This window comes from Mytilus edulis, chromosome 14 (assembly GCF_963676685.1).
Source record: "Mytilus edulis chromosome 14, xbMytEdul2.2, whole genome shotgun sequence".
NCBI classification, from domain to species: domain Eukaryota; kingdom Metazoa; phylum Mollusca; class Bivalvia; order Mytilida; family Mytilidae; genus Mytilus; species Mytilus edulis.
Window position 1 is genome coordinate 4,940,889 of NC_092357.1, and position 8,502 is coordinate 4,949,390.

The 8,502-nt window shown below is 32.6% G+C and overlaps 1 long non-coding RNA gene across 1 annotated transcript; it reads right to left on the reverse strand.

The window, feature by feature from the left end:
* Window positions 1–5,006: 5,006 nt before the first annotated feature.
* On the reverse strand, window positions 5,007–7,743 carry LOC139502581 (uncharacterized). Its single transcript, XR_011658887.1, has 3 exons — window positions 7,681–7,743; window positions 6,227–6,342; window positions 5,007–5,539 (listed from the first exon to the last, which is right to left on the reverse strand). It is a non-coding gene; the product is annotated as an uncharacterized lncRNA (long non-coding RNA).
* Window positions 7,744–8,502: the final 759 nt, after the last annotated feature.

An 8,502-nucleotide genomic window follows, 5' to 3' on the forward strand; every position in this document is an offset into this window, starting at 1 on the left:
ACTGTTGTGTAAAAAAAAACGCAATTTAAATGGTGTATTATTCTTTAGGAGTCATCAGATTTCCTCAGTTGTTAATCAAACACTTGAATGTTTAACATGACTTGTCCGCTATTAGAGGTAATGCTTACCCGTCCTATTTGATTGGCGACGTAGGTTTCCGTGGGTTTATATTTAATTTCTTTGATTCAGTTTCCTGTCTAAAGGTTTCTAGATTGTATTTTTCTCTTTTGATTGTGCTTGCTGTTTATCCCTCTGATTATAATTTTGTATGCTCCTTCAAGTTATAATATTTTATCCTGTAATTGGGTGTTCTACAATACAGATACAGCTCTACAGATATCGCTATCCTGTATCTCTATACTATACAGATATCACTTTAAAGCTCCGTCCAGTGTCGGACTAAAGTATTGTATGAACCTGGGTGACCTCAGAATGTGTATTGCAGTCGCTTTCCAATGACGTATTAATTGCGAATTAACGATTACCTTTATACGTTCTGTTTGTTTTTAAACATTTTGTCAGAGCAATAAGAATCACACCAATTTTCTGATATTATACACACATAACCGCAGTCTTTTGTACGATGACAACTATCGATTTTAAAACTTGAATGTGTATGATTGTGTAACAAAAACAACCATGTCGATTTCAGCACGCAGGTTTAGTGAATGTCGAGTCTGAAGCGTAGGACAACTCGTACACTCCTGTTTCAAATTGGCCAATGTTTTGTTATTTTTTTTTTACTGTTGAAATTAGTTGTTATGTTAAAATAGATAATTATTCACCATGAGCGATGTATTATTGTTGACCATTCGAGATTCTTTTTTTGCGAACTCATCTTCAGCTGAATGTGTGATTACTTATAGTATTACTACACGGGCCTCAAGGGATTTCAAATCGAAAATAAATGCAAAACATGTGTTAAATAAAGACAACAGTAGTATACTGCTTTCCAATGACGTATTAATTGCGAATTAACGATTACTTTTATACGTTCTGTTTAAAATTTGTTTTCAAACATTTCTTCAGAGCAATATCCTCCTCTGTGTCATTGTGTCTTTCAAAACAAAAATAATATACAGAATTAATTGCAGGATAAAGACAATAACTGTTTAGTGTCTTGAAATATCAGCTGTAAATGTACTCGGCTCGAAACAGGTGTAATAGCTCGCTAAAAGCTCGCATACATCTTGTTTACTAGCCTCGTACAAATATAGCTGATATTTACAGACACTAAACAGGTAATTCTCTATCCTTATGTTGAGAAAAAAATCTAGGTTAGATTTAAATCATGAAAATTTATCCTAGATATTGGTAAGGTCATGGTACTGTATACTGTAAGTACAATTGACTTTCTGAACTTTATTATCAGATTGTGTTTCAACAGTTCTGTAGTCAAATAAAAATAAAATGTCAGTGCGTTCTTACAGAAAGGCGAAATATTTTATATAGACTTTTATATGAGACAAAAGATCTATTAATGCCCACATGGCAAGGATTTAAATTCAATGAAGATTCACTGATTGAGTACTCTTTAGTTTTACCGAGCGAGTATTGGTAAAATATCTACTAAAAGGGTAAACAATTATGATACGCTTTTATGGTTTGGTGGTGGTTACCTTATTGACATTAAATCTGAACATACCATATATGTATATATGACATAATTAGTCTAATGAAATAATGAAGAACTCTTCGCATAACGAAATCCGTATATTAACTACATACATGACATATGAGCACAGATATCGTCGCAAAAAAGCGACGTCGAATATACTGTTTACCGCGTTTAAAGACATTGAAGAAAGGCCGCAGTAGTATACCGCTGTTCGAAATTCATAAATCGATTGAGAAAAAAACAAATCCGGTTACTAACTTAAACTGAGGGAAACGCATCAAATATAAGAGAACTACGACACAACAGAAATACAACATTATAACTAATCACACACAGAAACGAACTATAATATAACAATGACCATTTTCCTGACTTGCTACAGGACATTTTAAGAAAAAAACATGACGTTTACCAATTATAAGAAAATGTCTATAATAAAAGAAAGCAGTTCACAACATTCTGGGGGACTCAATGAGGTTACTGTTTTTGAGAGAAACTAGTTTAACAATAAGCCGTATAGTAATAAGACAATTTGATGTACGAATCTTTGTAGCACTTACAATCTTAATTAGTCATGTAATCACATATTCTACAATACATAAATCTTCATTGTTCTTGGTGAATTATCCATGATAAGTACAACATAACTGATTTTCAGATGTATATCAAATTTTCTGTCACAGTTCACCAGTCCAGTGAGGTATTTAGTTCTCAATCGATTATTGTGATGTTCTAAAAGAGTTAGTTTCCGTTGAACTAGTTTATTAGCTTCGTCTGGTTTCGGAAGGTACCAAGACCTTGTTGATAAATATTCCGTATCAACTTCTCAAATAATACACGATGGTCTTGATGTATAGATTCTTCGAACTGATGTTGTTTATCATCTTAACAACGTGTTTTATAGTTCTTTCATTTGTCTTTGTTCTATTATTAATATTACTTTTACTGTTGAATGGTTTCATGTGATATCCGTTTCACGTGGCTCGGTACTTATACATCTCGTCAATGTGTTTGTATTGGCTTTCATTTTTTTGTGGTTTGTTTTGTATTTGCGACTTTTTGTATTTCTTTTGTTCTTATAACGTGACTCTGTACTTTAAAAGATCCCGTCAGTATGATATTGTTCTATTATATGTCATTATGATATATTTCTATTATGAATTACAATATACGTTGAACCACAAACGTCAAAATCATTCAATCGCGTAGTGGAATTAACTATTTTTGGATTCTTATAAATTCTATATATAACTTTTGGACTAGTTTAAATCTCGGTCTATTTCTTAAATTTATTCTTACATACTTTTGAATTTTTAACCCTGTATGCTAACATTCCCATGAAAATTTAAAAATTGTTTGTACGCACATTGAACGACAAATTTATGTGACGTATAAAATTTTCTGACGTCAGACACTCAATAAATGTGTTCGTAGATAGTAGATGTTTTTGTGTTCTGTTAAATTGTTCCTTTTAAATAAAGGCAACAGTAGTATACCGCTGTTCAAAACTCATAAATCCATGGACAAAAAACAAAATCGGGGTAACAAACTAAAACCGAGGGAAACGCATTAAATATAAGAGGAGAACAACGACATAACACCGAAACGTAACACACACAGAAACGGACCAAGCATCAGACAAAACACCACGAGAATAACAAATATAACATGAAAACCAAATACATGAATTTGGGATAGACAAGTACCGTGCCACGTCTTATCTCAATTTCTCAAAAAAAAGAGAAAACACAAACGACTCAACGTTAAAATGCAACACATACAAAAACGAACAATAATATAACAATGTTAAACGATGATGCATATGACTGATGTACCCATATTTTGACTATTATATTTATTGTGTCTGTTTATTTAACGCATCAATGTAAAAATATCGGAAATTGATGAGACTGTCATTAAAGTGAGAGGGTTAGCGCTATAGAACCAGGTTTAATCCACAATTTTCTACATTTGAAAATGCCTGTACCAAGTCAGGAATATGACAGTTTTTGTCCATTCGTTTTTGATGCGTTTTGTTATTTGATTTTGCCATGTGATTATGGACTTTCCCAATTGATCTTCCTCTAAGTTCAGTATTTTTGTGATTTTACTTTTTATTATATTGTCCTCTGTATTTATAAATTTATCCGTCAATATTTTCCTCCCTTGTAATAAATATGATGGTGTCAATTAACGGCTGCCCAGTAAACAATCCAACGTTGACATTACGTTGTGACAACGTAATACTATCGTTGTGACAACGTAGTAAAATTACGTTGGTACAACGTAGTTTTGTGAACTCCAAGGCACGTGCTGACAACCATCCACACAACGTTGGCACAACGTAATTTGTGACGTAATTTATTACCATCATAAAACGTTGTAACAACGTCGCAGCACAACTATAAATGTCCCTTGTCCTCATTTAATTGATAGAATCAATGCAATTCCATTGAAGAAGTATGTAAACAGGGTCTTTTTTTTGTCTTTTGACCCGTTTTAAGTTGTAAATTTTTCTATGTGGGAAAGATGGACAATTGTTGATATGTACTCTATTTCCAAACTGCCAGCTGTATATATGAAATTGTCAAAAAGTTGGGTTTTTTTAATCTTTTTGGCAGGTTTCAGTGTGAAATGTATAAATATCTAGTTTTCCCAAAAATAGTTGTTTAAGGTTTATAAAGTCTTAAGTTTTTAACTTTTGCAATACTGAAGTACAAGAATTACACATTTCCATTTAACAAATGCATTTTTTCTTTCTTTTAACACATAATACTTTTCAAAAAAAGGAAATTTTGTATGATGGTCAATAAGACAACCCTCTATCCTAAAATCAAATATTGATGATGTTAGCAATTATAGGTACATGTACAGCCTTCAACATGACATCTTGGTACGTGCTTCAAATTCTGAATGTTTAGTGTTTCAGTGGCCTAGAATACAGATTTCACTATGATGGCGGAAATTCTAGAATGGAGGTTTCACTTTGACGACGGAAAACCATTTTTAATGAATTATTCAGAAATACAACAAACTACCACATTTACCTTAATATTTACTGAAAATTCATTCAGCTGGATTCACTACACGATTACAAGCTAGGAAAATCGGCCCAAAATCTGATATATTCATAAATATATATATTCTACACAATTCATACACACTTCTAAAAATATCCCAAATGAAGAAAATACCTGAAATTCAATTCAACTAACTATTGCTTTTTTCCATTGACCAACTAGAGATAGTATAAAAAAGAAGATGTGGTATGATTGTCAATGAGACAACTGTCCACAAGAGACCAAAATGATAGACCTATCCAACAGTTTAGACTTCTTTTTTCTTACAATGTACATGTAGCTACATGAACCAATAAAAACAATAATAGTTTGTTTCTGAATTTTTAATTTTTATTCCAAATTTTAGTCTTGTGTTGGTTGTATACATTGTACATGTCATTCCAAATGTTGGTTTTCTGCCCTCTAATCAGCTGGGCAATTTGCACAATTGTTTCTGCATACATGTAGTTGGTATTGGTAATGTTTTCTACTCTAGCTCAGTCAATATAGTACACTGGATATGTAGGATGGCTTGTTTCGAAGCTAAGACATTTTCACATATATGTGGTTAAATTTTTGGAATACGAAGTGCGATTTTTTTTCACACAACAATTTCTTTGAAAATTTAAAACTTTGAATACATTAAAAAAACTCCATAGTTTTTACATATTTATACTATGATCCTCTACTTTCCAGATCAACACAAATGGTAAAGCTCAGTCACTTGTTAAAAATGAAACATGTTCAATATCACTTCAGAGACAATTTTTGTTTACACACAACTTTTGATGGCGCATTAGTTCCTCATTTGGAGCCGCATTAGGAATATTGACCCAGCTGGTCTTGTGTTGGTTACAGATCTCTGAAAAAAAAATCATAAATTATAAAATACAAAAAAATAAATTGATCCCAACTTATGAATTACAACAGTTCTTAAAAATTATCCTGTGTTTAAACATAATCAATATTTTTTCTATTGCTGGTCCTATAATAAACTTCCTTTGCATTTTGGTATTTCATACACAACCACCCCCAAATAAAATGTAAGAAAAGAGCTTTCCCTGGGGGAGAGGGGACATAATATTTTCTGAAGCAACCAGTGGTTATTCTTCAAATAATTAATAAAGGAAGTTTGGTTTCACAATATTGTCATTTTTCAATTAATTTAAGATATGCAAAGGATTCTACCTTAATAAATTTAGCATGTACATCGATACAACAAGACCTCATAGCATATGCCAATGAACGCAATCTATAAAATCAACAAATTATAATTAAGAAGAATGTGTCCATGAGCCACAAATGATCTTATCAAACTTAATTTAAAGGACATATCTAGAGAACAGTAAAGCAGATGCTCTTCAAATTCAACTCTGCGTTTTATGATAATAAGCGTTGTGTATTGGTTGCATAACATGTGGTTTAGGCAAACGTTAGATAACAAAATCCAATTTTGAGTTCAATGTACATGTATGTACGTACAGTACAAGAGTTAAACTATATCACTCAGTTAAGGAGGACAGAAAAGAGCTGATCCACTGATGTTTACCTTTTTAAAATCTTGGTCCAAATTTTTGAGCTGGTGCATGCTTAACTGTTACATGGTTACTGCAATGATTTCCTCAACCTCAGACACATTGGATCTGTGGATTTATATACAAGACTCTGGAAAAAAAATTTAAAAATACGTTCAATTATCTTTTATATTCTTCTGTCTGTTTCATATAAAAAAGAAGATGTGGTATGATTGCCAATGAGACAACTCTTTACAAGAGACCAAAATGACACAGAAATTAACATTTATAGGTAACCGTACGGCCTTTGACATGAGCAAAGCCCATACCGCATAGCCAGCTATGAAAGGCCCGAAATGACAATTTGAAACAATTCAAACGAGAAAATAAACCGCCTTATTTATATAAAAAAAAAATGTTAGTCCAACAAATCTTTAGAACAAAGTGACAAATTTAAATGCATTCCAAAATTCATATGTTTTATGATTGATTACAACATTGTTTCTGATCACATATTTAGTGATTGTACATGTAGCGTCATTGATAAACATGTAGATTTCATACTATAAATTGTACAGCAAAAAAGATGTCCCTATGTACTGTTTTTAACACCTGTAAACTAGGTTTTACCCTGAAAACAAGAAAATTTTACCTAACTTTCAAGGCTAGATCCTAGTCTAAATCATTATGACACTTTCAAGACTTGGAAGGCTGTTTTTTTTTCTTTCTGGGACGCCTTCCTACAACGACCTAATCCTATTACGACAACTGTGATGGCTATCTTAATTTTTTTCTATGACGCCTATATTTTACAACATCTTTATTGGCACAATTGTCTATTTCCATGTCAGACCCAGTGTTACAATGATTGATCGTTTGTTGCTCAACATCCAGTGGCAAATATTTCATGCATGTTAGCAACGACCCCCAGTGATATATGCAGCATTATCATTAATAGGCCGAGTTGGTAATATGCCAAGTTTGAAATGTGCAGAGTTAGTAATGGACTCAGATATCTAAAGTTCCGAGATGTTTAGCTTCACATTTTCTGATATTGATAACATGGATAAGACTTTTATGCTTCAATGATTATCAAAAAATAACAGAGCAAAAGACACTTGTAGCCTTAATATATAGGGATAGTAGCTCTTGTCATAGATAGAAAACAAGTACTTGTGGCTGTGCACCCCTCCCCCTTTTTTTTACTTTCTACAGTTATTACTTATTTTTAATTGCATATATCTTCAGAAACAACACAAGTTAATCAAGCAATTTGATAAATGGATTCAAATAACACACATTATGGCTAAAATATCTTGTATCAGTGCGATATATTGACAGTATAAGAAAAAGTATCATATTTCAACACGGTCACGAAAACAGACTTGAAAGAGGCGTCGAACACGGTAACAGCTGTTTTATTTTCATCAATCAAACTTGTTTTTATCATGGAGAACCTATTTGGTGTAATGTGCAATCATTGTTTTACCTTTTTCTTTGTTTTGGATCAAGCTAAATTTCCACTGCAAATTCCTCACTGTTTTCAAAAATCAAGCGGCAAAAGTGCGCATGCTCAGACTTTTAATAGTATGCAGCGGTAAAACCCGAGTACTGCTGAACGTTACACTAATCAAATCGTGAAAAACGATTATGAAATCCAAGTGATAAATGATGACAAAATTTTAATGATATATTAAACAATAAATATTCATATAAAATACATATATTAGAACATTAAAATTGGATTTGTAATATTTTCTTTGACATCTTGATGCAAATAATGTCTGCGGGAAAAAAGGGGGATTTTTTTTTAAATCGAAAAAATCGTAAATATATTCTAGTGAAGGTGAATGATCGATATATCCAGGAATACTCATTATGACATACCCCAAAAATTCTTCCCATAAAACCAGATGTTTACAATGTATTCACTACGTTCTTATAATGTCGATACGACGTAACAAAATGTTACGTCGGATTATGACAGTTATAAGCACGTTGTTACAACGTAATAAAATGTTACGTCCTGACAAGGTACTAAATTTACGTGAATCCGACGTAATTTTATAACGTCGTCTGTACGTCTGCATCCAACGTTGGATTTTTACGTTCCCACAACGTTGGTACGACGTAAACTCACGACATGACGTTCAGACGACCATTAACCGGCGTCGGGAGTACGTCGTGTGTTTACTGGGTGTGGATCTAAGATATCCGGCGAAACGTGTCTCCGTTGTCCTTTCCTGTGAATGCATTACGAGAAATCTGTGTGTTGGAAGTAACGTATACTAAATGTCAAGTCTGACAGCAC